At 42.5% G+C, this 13,930-nt stretch overlaps 1 protein-coding gene across 1 annotated transcript in view; it reads right to left on the bottom strand.

The window, feature by feature from the left end:
* The window catches only part of si:cabz01090165.1 (uncharacterized protein LOC100333421 homolog), a 531,188-nt gene extending 522,619 nt beyond the window's left edge, over positions 1–8,569 (bottom strand). The window contains exon 1 of the mRNA XM_050061021.1: positions 7,132–8,569. The gene's annotated coding sequence lies outside the window, so the exon portion shown is untranslated. The remainder of the gene's footprint in view (positions 1–7,131) is intronic.
* Positions 8,570–13,930: the final 5,361 nt, after the last annotated feature.

Raw genomic sequence — 13,930 nt, 5'->3', positions numbered from 1 at the left:
ATCCCTTGTGAAATCCTTCTCCTTCAGGAGTTCTTTCCACCTGGAATAAGCAACGCCGATATTCACTCGCGTTTTGTCCCGTCCTCGCTTATCTGATCTTTTTCCTTTATTTGGTGGCGTGGTTTCCCTCTTACAGGGCAAAACATGTGTGTGGTCCTCCATTTAAAGTGCGACAGAATCATAAATGTACAAAGCAGGTTCACGCAGAAGCGCCCCGCATTGATCTTCACCTTAACCGTCTCCAGTGACGGCAAGTTCTAGGTAAACGCGAAAGGTGGTTTCAGCCACTGTATTAAAATATGGCGACGCAAGAGGGCAGCCTCCAGCAGACCGCGCCCTGCCTGTGTATATATAGAGAAATCATTCTAAGCCTATGAGAAAGCTTCCATTTGTATGTGAACTGCATTACACTTTAGTAAATATATATTTAATTACACATTGTAACTTTAAGCAAATAATAGCCCGGGCTTTTAATTGAAGTGTTATGGTACTTTTAATTTATGGCCATTTAACTTCTTCATTTTTGCACTAGTTTGGAAAGCAAGCACAGGAAACTTAAGATCCCTTAAGTTAAGAGATAGACTGGGTTGAGGCTGAATTGACATTGATCAAACTTATTTCATATTTTTCCAACATTATCAGACTAGGGGCTCACGCTTTATATAACCTAAGTATGTTTCAAACACAAAGACAATATTGTTAGGGACAGATTTGTACTGTACTGTAACATGGGATTACTCACTCTCAATGGATGGTTAACTCAAATCAATGAATAAAGTGATGCTTTAAATCAATTATGTACTTTTTTCTACTGTATTTGTCATCAGTACTCAGAATATCCTCAAGTCCAAAAAAGATCACATTCAAACCCTCCTGAGGTAAACATTCTGGTACATAATCAATTGGACTCAATTTCATTGTAATCAACCTTGAAAAATTGATTGAAACAGATGCAGTGCTGAAATGGCTATGGATTAAATCGGTGAGTCATTTTGACAGATGGCTATTTTAGTTATTCATCAAGCGATTACGCAAATTATCCATGGAATAGACAAACATTTTCCAGGTCTTCTCCTTTTGTCCTGCGTAAAATAAATATCATCCCCATTAAATCACATTACAACTTGAACTTGATTAGATGCATTTGACCTGTGTCTGAGAATCTTTTTAACAGATAACAGTTGGGTCTTTTCTGTGCTGTCTGAGAAGGGAAAATACAGCCGCCAACAAATGTGTCATAGGTAAAGGGAGGAGGAAAACACATCAGAGTAGCATACTGAGAGCAAGTGTGGAGGTGGGGATGTGCTCTCTCTCTCTCTCTCTCTGCTAATGGGATGTGAAGCACGCTGTAATGCTCTCCATATGATAATAGTCGCCACAAAACAATGCATCACTCCAGTCACATTAACACATTTGGCTCTATCATCACACTCAAGCATGACACTGGGTGGCTTGCCACCTGGCTGGCTGCTCTTTTGCCTGACTGTCTTCATGTCTACCTGTCTGCCAGTTGCTTTAAGCCAGACTGTCTTTTGTTTATTGTATGAGTAAGAGAATGTCTGCCTACCTGCATGTCTGTCCATCTGTTGGCCTGTCTGCCTGTCTCTGTCTGCACCAGCCTGTTGTCTCTGTCAACTCATATCCTTCCTGACTGCCTACCTGTCTGTCTGTTTATCTCTCTAGTAAGCCTCTGCAACTAGGTGCATCATGATAACACATACACAACTTTCCATTGTCTTATAACACACACATTCTCAGTAAATTCATGCACCAAAACAACAATAGGAAGTCTGTAGCAAACATAATCGAAACTGTCTTCATTCAATTTTTACACAATACCCAATTTTTGAAAATTGACATATAAAATTGCCAAACCTAGCAGGCAAGATTGAAACACCATCTTGCCTCCCTCCTAAAACCCTGCATCCTGAAAACTTCACAAAATATATTAGAACTGTGGGTAAATATATTACTATAATTTAGAGGTAGTAGCAAATGTCACATTTAACCACTGCAATTGCTAGTAACATTAAAAAGAAGGTGCAAATTATGGCTGCAAACACACATTAATGCACAATATTTATCACAGGAATTAGTCATAAATCAAAATATGTGTAATGAAGCAGAGGAAGCTGACTGCTATGATTTCAATACTAAGCAGCTACATTAAACCGTATGGTCTTGCATTCTAATTGAGGTCCAAAGTCCTCTGCATCCTATAAATGCCTATTATTGGTACTAAAAATAGATGTGGTTGATATCTATTGACCGAAACCACAATAATGATACTTGTGTATTTTATTGATTGCATTGCAAATATTCTCTTCTCAATTAACCCTCCTTCCAGAAGGAGGTCAGAGGTCAGGGTCAGCTGAAAAACAGCAAGGAATGGTAGGAATTCGGTGTCTTGCTATAGAATCACCCACTACATCCACCTACTGCCCTGTGAGCTCATTTCATCTCGTGTTGGGAAAGACACACGTCCACTGACTCTATCTGATCGAATTAAGACTTCTTGCTTTGTTTCATCTGTCCAGCTTCTATGCACCTTGACAATGGTGCCCTTGAAGCTGGGGTGATTATGTCTTTCAAATAAAAATACAGTCTAACTGTGCCCATCTGTGCTGCATGAAAATGCTTATTCGAGTAGAAGAGCCTTAGCTTATACTCTTTGTACAAACTTGTCTGTGGCTGTGAAACTTCTAATGCTCATATGAAACTTAACAGTGGAAACTGAAACCAACATGTATGGGATGTCATTGATCTGCACAACTGTGTAGCTTTATTAGTGAGTCTGTTGGAGCTCTCTGAAGGTCTTATGTCAGACCTTAGGGGGCGATCACACAGAAATGAGACGCAGAAACGCGGACGCTTCAAAGACGCTTGAAACGCTGGAAGCGCTTATTCAATGCGCGCTAGACAAAAAAAAAACAGCAATGAGCGCCTGTGGAGCAGGGGTGCGTGCACAACCGGGCGACACACACACCTCCTGTCATCTCCCCTTGAATCTAGTGTTTCCCTCAAAGACAGTAGAGACAGTAGCTTACATGAAACTAGTACTGAGGTGTGCATGTGTTGTATAATTCTTCAAAATCAAATATTGTCGGGATAAATTTCTCATCTTCGGATTGCATTGTGTTGTCTGTCGCTCGTAAGTGCAGTAAAACTGCCGTAACTGACCAAACTGCCGTAACTGCCACAACAAAACAGAAAGGAGGATTTGATTTGATTGGTGCTACTGGCATTTGACTCTCAAAAAGTTGAAAATATTTTAACTTTTCAGCGTCTACGCGTCTAAAAAGCGGCTCCTCAACTACATGAGTATTTCCCATGGTGCTGAAATCATACAGGAGCTCACTCACACTGGTACCATACTGGAGCTCTCTGTAGTCCTAATGCTTGGTTCACACTACATGATATCAGCCAGATTCTAGCCCGACACAGTGACGTACGTTGTCGGCATGGATTGAGAACAACAATGAGTGTCGTACACGATAATTCATCGTTTCATCTCGTGTCATGTGTCATACTAAACAACAACCAACGAACGTCTGAGATGCCTCACGACAGAAAGTCCAGCATGTTTGATTTTCTTTTTGTCATTCACGACTTCTCCCATTACAGCCGTCACTTTGACCAATAGAAACACAGAGCGATCTGCTGCCGTAGACAACTGTATGACAACAACAGCCCAGCCTTTTGATATTTCCTCTAGGGATGTTACCACACAGAGTAAAAGGGGGAAATGATGGTGTGAAACAGCAGAGGCACTTTGTCAACCCGCTGAGTTAACGTTACTGTCATTAGCATCAAGCTAGCAAACAATGTTACTTCTTCATAATGCAGACAGACATAAAGTAAGAAAATTAAAAAATAGTGGCTTTTACTTACCACAACTGCAGAGGGTACCAGCTTCATTTGAAACAGACTACATTATAAACAGATCTTTGTTTATTATTCCCTCTGTATTTCTATATTTTTACTTTTTATCTGCTCCTGTTTGCCTTGATAAAGTTAATGCATCACACTGTCATTTCAAACGCAACACTTCCTGTATCTGTATAAAAATAAAAGCCACTTATAACTTTGGTTTAGAGAATCCCTTCATTTTCTAAAAAGGCTTTTATTGTGAATAATTTGCAGGAACTTGCTGTGGAGGATTCAGTGACTTGCATGTTTACATACGGTACTTCAAATGCAGCTCCTGCCATCTGGTGGCACTTAATACAACAACATTTCAGCTGGCACATGAACAGACACAGTGACTGAAATAATAGTAAAACTAATAAAAATAGGACAAGAATAACCCGATGACATCACACACGTCGTGAAAGACGACCGGGGATAATTGGTGAGTACCATCGTGTAGTTCGTCATGTCTGTCGGCCGAGTCACGGCACGATTTTATGACTCCACAATCACCTAATCTGACACAGTGACTGCTGGAACGGACAGAAATGTTTTGTAGTGTGAACCGGGTAGAAAACCATCTAAAGCAACAGCAACAGCTGCTGCTGCCATTCAATACAGCACTGAAGGACTGTTGCTGTGAGCTGCTCTCCTCCTTCTCTCCCTGTTCGGTTAGCACAAGTTAAAACAGCAGCAACAGCTAACATCCAACACCGAGCCATTAAATGGTCCCAACAAAATCAAACCGACATGGAAACAGCTTGACTTTGTCACTTATCCCATTAAAGCAATTGAGTATCACTAGCAGTGTGTTGCTAATAGTTTGACCTGTCACTTTGTATGGGACTCTGTCCAAGGTGCAGCAGTAGCAGTACTGCCATGGCGGGGGGATGTCAAAAAGGGGCTGAGCGAATCAATACACTCGGCGCAGCCCTATGATGAAATGAAATTTTACCCATTTCAAATAGTCAAATTGCAATGACTGGACAAAATTGCAAGGTGGCACAGCACACACAGAGACTGGCTGTATTTGGATTAACTGTTGAAATCTTAACATCCTGGAGAAGCTGGCTAGAGCTCTCAGGATTGTGAGGAAATCTCTCAAACCTCATCAAGGTCTGTTACAAATATACTGGTCCACGGGATCAGAATGCCTCTAATGAACTCTCCTTGGGCCTGAAACCAGTCAACTTGTTTGGATCTATTCATAAATGACAAGCAGCTTTGTTGGAACTATCCATGGTGCTGTGATCATGTAGGAGCTCACTGTGTAACAAATGGCTCTCCACTGGTCCGAACACACATCAGCTCTCTCCAAAGTGCTGAAAACTTGTCAGACCCCCCACCAGTAAGGTCAGTTTCTATTGCACTGTTCCTGAACCTCAGAATGCTTTGGATGAGCTCTCTGTGGTCCTGAATTCCAGTCAACGTGTCAAATCTATCCACAAACCACAAGTGGCTGTGTTGGATTATGTTAGAGCTGTCCACGGTGCTGACAACATGAGACTCACTCAGGGATCTGAACTGTGTCAGAGCTCTCCATGGTTCTGAAAATATCTGCAGCTCACTGTGTCACTGTGACCATGTCGGAGCTCTCCATGGTTTTAAAAGCACATCAGTTCTCTTCATTTACTCAGACCTTGAAATACTGAGGTCACTTTCTCTTACACTGCTCCTGGGAATCAGACTGCCTCTAAGGAACTCTCTGTAGTCGTAAATCCCAGTCAACTTGTTCAAATCTATCCATGAACTACAAGCAGCTTGTTAAGTGTGGAGAGGTTTTTTTTGGATCGCTTAATCAGATCTTTTTTTGGAAACAGACGCTCTCTCGGCGTAGAGCTGTCACTGGTTCCTAAATACTCCTTGGCTCTGAATAGGATTCTGTTAGTGAACCATTTCTTTTGCCTTGTGTCCTGCTCTGCTGTGTTGTTACTGTTCTGTCTTACAGACACACACACATCTTATAAGTACCATTGTTTAGTCTTATTTTCACAGAGATGCTCCGCCGGCTCAATGGATAACTAATTCTGATTATTCTAAGAGCAGATCTTACTTTGCTCGTCTCTGTCTACAAGGGGAAGTTTACATTTGCATATATTGGGTGAAATTGTACAACATTTTGCTTCAGATTTAACATATTACAAACATATATCTTACTGTCATGTCTACACTTCCTCTTTACTCTCCTCACCCTCCTCCCATCCTTCCCCTATTTTTACTGCTCCCTCTCCTTCGTTCTCCCATCTTTCCTCATCTCACTCTCTCCTTTCTGTTATCCTCACTTCATCACCATTGCGATCTCCTCTCTTCTGCCCTTGTCTTTTTCTGTATCCTTGTTTAACACTCTCTGGTCCTTTCCTCCTCTCCTCGTCCTCCCCCCACCCTTCTCTCCACCCTCATGTACTGCTCCCGCTACTCACTTCTACCATCTTTACTCACCTCACCCTGGTCTGACTCTATGATCCTTACCTCTATTCCTCTTTCTTTTTCCCTCAGCCTTGTCTCCTTCTCCCCACTCTCCTCTCCTCCTCTCTTGTGTTCTCATCTCCTAGCCTCCTGCATAATAGATGTGGCTGTAACGCCAGTCAACTGGAGCGGCATGATGAGGCAGCTTTAGAAACAGAGAGTGAGACAGATAGAGAGAGAGAAGGCTCCCCCAAAAATGGGTTCTATTACTGCGCTCCCACCCACACGCGCGCGCGCGAACGGATGCATCCATAGGCGCGCGCAAGCCCAACGCACACGCACGCACACATACAGATATGCACGCACACATTCCTGTACAGGCACGGCGGGGCTGCCAGCCTGGCCGAGGCATCGCAGCACAGAAGTGAGACGCCAAAATAACAATTAGCCTTTCACCGTTTGAGCCACCAGAGAGAAGACTGTCAACAGCGCGAGCGCTGCTGTGCTAGATTTTGGAGAGCTTTAAATAAATTGTCTGTAGCCTTGGAGAATGGCAGAGTCCACCAACAGTGCCAACACAGGCGCAAAAAAAGAGAGCAGTCACACACAGAGCGAGGTTATGGCAGAGCCTAATCAGATTACAGCGATGATTCATTTCCTGGGCACTAAGAATAAAACTATTGTTGGCACCGCGATGAGCCTGGCATCCCCGTGGCAGAAAAAAAAAATCAGCTGCATAGCAGAGCTCGGTCCCACCGAGCATCCTCCGCCATCTCACACACCCTGCATTATTAACAGCCAATCAATCAGCCTTACCTTCATCGATCTCCACCTTCTTTCCTCTATAGTCTCTTTTCTCCGGAACCCCTTCTTCTTGCTCTCCCGATCCGTCCACTAATGGATGAGTTAAATCACAACGAGGAGCCCCGCACGGCTTTTTTTAAAAAGGCGATCAGGCTCGGCTGCTTATCCCAACTCCTGCTCTCCTCTCCTGCGCGACTCCTTTCCCATCCACACGCGGAGAGAGAGAGGCTCTCTTGGTAGTTTTCTGGGGCTGAATAAACGGGAGTGTGTGTGTATGTGTGTGGGACCGGACAGCAGCAGAAGCAGCGGCAGCAGCAGGAGCGAAATTACCGGAACAGACGTGCGCGCAGTCAGGCAGAAGAGAAGAAAAGGGGGCGAACCGGGAATCCAGGTGCCGGTGGTCTCACCGTGCAAAACTACGAGACGCACTCACGTACACATAGATCCTCAAACGACAAGGGTGGGTGGATGGAGGGGGTCATATGGCTGCTGAATAACTCCTATTAGCCTCCCATTCGCCTCCCAAATCCCAATTACCGTTATTCCAATAACGCATTCAAAGTAACAGGGGCGTCAGAGCTCGTGCCATCTGTGTACATTCTCTGTTTCATTGGAGCACAGTCCTCAGAGGGATATCCAAAGCGAGACGCAGCACAGAAAAGTGATGTCGGGGGGCTAAATACCTTCAATCCCACTTAAAATCCGTGCGCAGCTCCAGTTTGTGCTTCAAAACCCAAAGACTTTAAGAGAACTACACCGACTAACACTGAGGGTGTCCTTGAGTGCAAGTAACCTTTTCACTTATCCAAGCATCCGTCTGAGTGTATGGACGGGTGGTGTGTTCTCCAAAACATGCAGCTATCCCTCCAGGTAGGGCCCTATTTAACAAATTGAACTATCTCAATCCCAAAATATTCCAGCAATGCGCGCAGTTTCCATCCGCCAGCACGCAGAGCTGGAAGCTGACTGCCTTTTTCTTTTCACAAACCAGGCAAAAAGACATACAATCCCGGTCCGGTAGCCTTGAAGCTGGTCCGGGCGGTGTCCAGCTCCGTCCTCCGTGATCAATTATAAATCACACAGCTGACAACCGGTTCAGATAATCCACCGAGGAGCTCCGCAAACATTTTTAGGAGGGGAGATGCAGATTTGAGGAACATTAACAATCTTGTGGCAATGACTGAAGCATTTTTTTCAACAAGCTAACATCTCGGTTAACATCTCTAGGTGGGGGCGTGCAGACGCAAAGTCGCCTATTTTTAGAGGGGAAAAAACACCCCACCGTTGGAGACCGTGGTAATCCTCGCCGAGGCTCCTGAACGTCACACTGTCCGTCAGCTTTCCTCCTTTGTCCGGTTAATTCCTGCGCTCCATCCCTCTGTGCCTGATGCCGCCTTTCAGTGACAGCTGCTGCTGGGGGACATTTTTGATAGATGGTTAAAGTTTGACTATCAGCTGCAGATTTCAGCGCGTGTTTTCTGCCGGTTGGAGGCGGCTGTAGGCGCACGAGGCTGACTGAGTGGCAGAGGAGGGAGGGGCTGTGTAGTGTGCACGAGAGGGTGCGCGAGGGGTTCGAACAAAAAGACACACCCATACTATCTATCTATCTATCTATCTATCTATCTATCTATCTATCTATCTATCTCGTGGTAATACATTTTCCTAATGTTATCAAAAATGCTTATTAATATGATTTTAAAGTGATGGCATGGCAGGATTAAAATATAATGGATATTTGACATTGATGGTCATTGATTTTGACCCCCATCACTTTTAAAAGCACAATTCTTAAAACCGGTTTTATTTTATTTGTTTATTAACTAAAAAAGGAGAAGCTTTTATTTGCAGAATGTACTTTGTCCAAAAAGAAGTCATGTAAGCCTAAAAATGCCCCCTAGCCTACTGAATCTAAAATGACTCCAAAATGTGCACCCACCCATCATTAGCTTCAACAAATTTTTGACACTCAACTCAGCTCAGCTTTATTTATCTAGCGCCCTTCATACAAACATGCAGCCCAAAGCTCTTCACATTGCAGAATTGGAATGACACAGACACAGTTTAAAGGATAACACAAACAACTACACAAAAAGTTTTGCAAGACTAGAAAATTACAACAATGAGACAATAAAATATTAAAAAGCAAACCACATAACACAGAACAAACTAACAAATAGGATGATTTAATGTCCATAGAATAAAAATAAAGTAACCAGATAAAACAGAATAAAAATAAACTAGGGGAAAACAATGGTTAAAGATAAAAAATACCTCAAGTTCCATTCTCTCTGTGAACATGACACATATGAGTTCTTAAAGTCCAGGGGTTTATAAAATAATGTAAATAAATTATTGTTTCATTGACATGAAATGGTGCCATGTGTGCATTTTAAAGGGATAACTCACTAATATTCAACCAGCTTTGTATTCTAACAATGTGGATAGTATGTGTAAATGGACTAAAGTAAACTTTTCTCCATCCTACCAGTGTCCAGATCTCCCTGCTCATGCCTCAGCACAAAACTGCTGGATGGCGCGTTTCACATTATTTGCTGGTTTTGAGCTGTCTGTGGGCTGTTGCCATGGATGTTCAAAGAGACCTGGATGCAGCGTTGGAAGTGGGACCCTGTTCATCCCTATGAAGGTTGCTCAGTGATGCATGAAGCCATAATCGTTCAACTGCTGAATGACTGGCATTGCTTCTGCATCATTGGGCCCATACAGCAAGTGACCTGGCGCACGAGGGACTTCCGCCAACCGAGACGACTAACTTGATTAGAGAGAAAAAGGTTAAATATTGTGGCGCTTCTAAATTTTCCAAATGTTATTGGACATTTCATAGGGCTTGTGATGCTAAATAAAAGAAAAATGTATCCACTGATTTACAGACGTCTCTTTCACAATGTAAGTCAGTGGGAAAAAGTCTTCTGTGATGGACTTGGAAGTTGTAATTCCACTATTTGGCCACTATGAAAATTAGCTTTAAAGTCTGCCACACTTCCTGGGGAGCTGGCAGTTGCTCGACTACAGATTGCACTTCCGCATTTTCGCACTGCCCGCGACCCATGCTGCCACCATGGACTCTCTCTCTCATTCTCTGTCAACTCAGACCAAACTCTGAACAAACGTTAAAACTAGGCAGTGCTGATTAAACACAAATCAAGACTCTGTTACTACACCGTCTATTTCTTACCTCAAATGTTTTCAGAATACATATTTTGGCTTAATATTCAACTGTAATTCAAGATGTCTGTTGCCAGTCGGCCACCACTGTGTCAAACAGCCCAGCTCGCATTACGTCACCTACCAGCGGGAACATTTATTGGCCTGGCACAGTGCGGTGCATTCTGGTAGTTATAGGTTTTCTACATCTTGAGCAAAAACAAATGCCGCAGACATTTTTCTCTGTTTACTTTGGTCATGTAGGAGGATTTTCAAAAGTATTTGTGTCTTTTTACTACAAAGACAGCCCAGTTTCCTCAAAAGACCATCTTTCCAACAGTGAAATACTTCTTTTAAGATGTTACTTCCCCAAACAAAGGACTTTTGGCTTCCTTTATTAAAAACATTACCACCAAGCACTAATTACAGCACTGCATAACAGGGACCTCAGGGTCCACCAGACCTGAAGCTTGGAACTTGTTATGCCTTGTGAACCAAACAGCCGGTTTAGCCCGACTAAACAGGTAATTAACCAGAACACTTTTGTCAAACAGAGGAGGACTGGAGAATAAATAATGCTTACAGGAGTCCTGACTCAGCAGGGATTACATTAAATGAGAAAACTAGATCAACCACAGAATGAATATTTGAAAGCAATACAGAGTGCCTGAGAGCCTTACTGCATTATATTCCATTATAATTTTATACTTTAAATTGTCAACTGCTGCCTGAATTTTGTGTTTACTGTTACATAAAAAAGACATTCCCACCATACATTGCTAAAGGTAAAACAATCACTTGAATATAGGAAATAAAGTGCTTGACAACGTTTACTAAGGGAGGACCCCAGACTACCTACTCCATATGTGCCCCCCACCATCCGTCCTACGTTATGCTACGCCATTTTGATGTGTAATGCATTTTTCCCCAACCCTCGATGATTATCTACTCTCACCTCACAGTGATCCCCCCATGACATTGCCAAAACATGGAGTGGAAAAATTGCTCAGCCTACTACACAGCCCATGTAACATTAAAAATATGAAATAAGTCCTTATTTTGATGCCATCCATGGTGATGAAAAGTAGTCTTATTTATGCTTTGTAACTTATCTGCATGTATAAGCATTAGTGATAGTCATTCATTAACCATTATTAAAACTATTAGTTGCAATGTGAAACCCAGTTACAAAGGGTGGCTTACTAGAGTTGAACCAGTAGACTTTGTGGTATTTCTTTTCGATCAAAAAAAATAATTGAGGGAGAGATCACATGGAGTTTGCTGTACTGAAACCTGAAATACGTGCTCAGGGTGTGTGAAGGGAAGCTAATACATAAGGTGCTTTTTGATGAGAAAAGAAAATACTGAGAGGAAAGTGTAAAGGAGTGCCACTGTGTCTGAACTAAATGTGAAGAGCAATGGAGTCTCCTCTCAGCAGAGAGTGTTGAGGAAAGTAGCAAAGGAAAGTCAGCAACCTGATCCCACTGCAAATGTGTAGGTACTTTCTTTTTTATATTTCCAAATGAAATGTGGTGTGTGTGGAGTCACTCAGGCAGCACATGAAAGTAACTAAAAACACGGCCCGGCTGCTAGAAAAAAAAATCAGCATTATCAAATCAGCATTTCTAAAGTGATGTAATATATGACCTGACATCTGCAAGTAGAGAGGATGGCGGATGGCGTGACAACTTGGTGAGACACATGCCAATACAACAAAATTGGTTGTTTATGAGCGAGTCATTGCTGTGTGTCCAGTGGCTCTTTAGCTCCTGAATGTGGCTGTTTTTTTTTAGCAAACCTTACCAATTTTTCCAGCGGGTGTACTGCCAAGAAAATCAGTATCTAACTCCAGGGGGGATTATGCCACAAAAGTGGGTATTTTAAGCCAAATTTAAGCCAAAACATGATATTTTCCAAACCATAACCAAGCTGCGTTTGTGTCTGAACCTAACATTTTAACCAGAGTGTTGTTGAAACGTAAAGTTTCAATGTATCCGCTACATGATAAAGTACAAATGCAATGAGTCCATGGTTCGCAGAAACCTACAGTGGCATAATTTCTGCCGATTGGGTTTCTGGACATTACACGCAAAACACTCAGTGCTTTTTAAGGTGTGAATGGTAATGGGTTTTTACTTTAAATAACAAAGGACAAGACAATTATAGCATATTCTAAGTCACAGTGAAAGAAGAACTGGGTCAGGTTCAATAGGAACAGACAGCAAAAGTGAATTTTAAATCTGTGTCAGTTCATGTTTATGGGGATTGACATAAGAACGGGAGGAAGGATGGAAGAGGGGTAATAGAGAAAAAAGTGGGTGAGGAAAGAAAGGGTTTAGGTGGCATGAGGGGTGGCTGCTGTTGCCAGTGCGGCCGTGAATTAGAATTAGCAGCGTCGGGGGAGCGTTGTACGTGGACTGAATGCTGAATATTGTAACGCTGTGTAAGTGGAAACGTGCTTTGCATCTCTCAGTTAAACGCCAATGCTGTTAACCTGAGGGAGCATGAGCAGACATGCCGATGGAAGACAAATGAATAGCTGTGATGGATGAGTTGTGACTTGGTAATAAACAGAAGGGTGGGGAACTTGGAGAGCCCTCTGCCATGATACACACATACTGTACAAACACAGACTTTTACACTGTGGTATAAAACAAGACAGAAGTTATGTTTAGAATTGAATTGGTGATAAAGACATGGGATGAAGTAAAGAAGCGCGCGCACACACACACACACACACACACACACACACACACACACACACACACACACACACACAAACACCTATGGATTTACATATGAGATCCTCAGCCAGTCACAATAGTCATTATGTCTAAGTGATTAAATACACAAATGAGAGAGTGTAGTAGATCTCTCCAGTGTTTGCTTCCTCTCTCTTACTCACTGTTATACACACTGTTTAATCTCTGACCTACATGCACACATGTTACAACAAATGCATAGATTAGACATGATAGACTGATTCGGTGGATTGAAAATATGAGGAAAGGCTGGTAGATGTCAACGCACACACACACACACACACACACACACACACACACATGGTTTGATCAGGTTTAATCCTGGAGACCCCATATGGGAAGACTTTTGTCGCTGATGATTTGGTACTGAACTGTATTAAACCTCAAATAATGCGCCATTAAGACCCAGGAGAATGCAGAATTTTCATTTCATAAAAACACTGCAGCAGCTGATTTCGCTGATAAAATGAACAAGCGGACAGGGAAATGACCTAGTGGGGTGTATGGTTGAAATGAAAGCCTCTATAATCTTTAGGCATAATGGCAGAGAATTGGAAACCACTGGTCTGCTGTTCATGGGGAGATAATGGGGGTGAGAGCTCTGCTGGCACAAGAGCTGCAGTCTTTCGGTCTGAATAAAATCAATTCATCTGATTCCCATCAAATTATCTCCTTGAGTGCTAAGTAAAATTTCTTGCATGCTCCACAGTTATCAGATAGTAGGGGTTGTAACATGTGAAATATACCAAATCCAGCCTTTGTGGAGGCAGCATTACTTTTCTGTGTAAACACATTTTCTAAAGCAAAAATTAACATATATACTTGTAATTTTTAGGAGAGGGTGTTTCTGTGATTTGTCTCTCACAAAGACCAGGCATTTATTTCAA

Source organism: Epinephelus moara, chromosome 2, assembly GCF_006386435.1.
Source record: "Epinephelus moara isolate mb chromosome 2, YSFRI_EMoa_1.0, whole genome shotgun sequence".
NCBI lineage: Eukaryota > Metazoa > Chordata > Actinopteri > Perciformes > Serranidae > Epinephelus > Epinephelus moara.
This window is presented reverse-complemented; position numbering and strand designations above follow the sequence as displayed.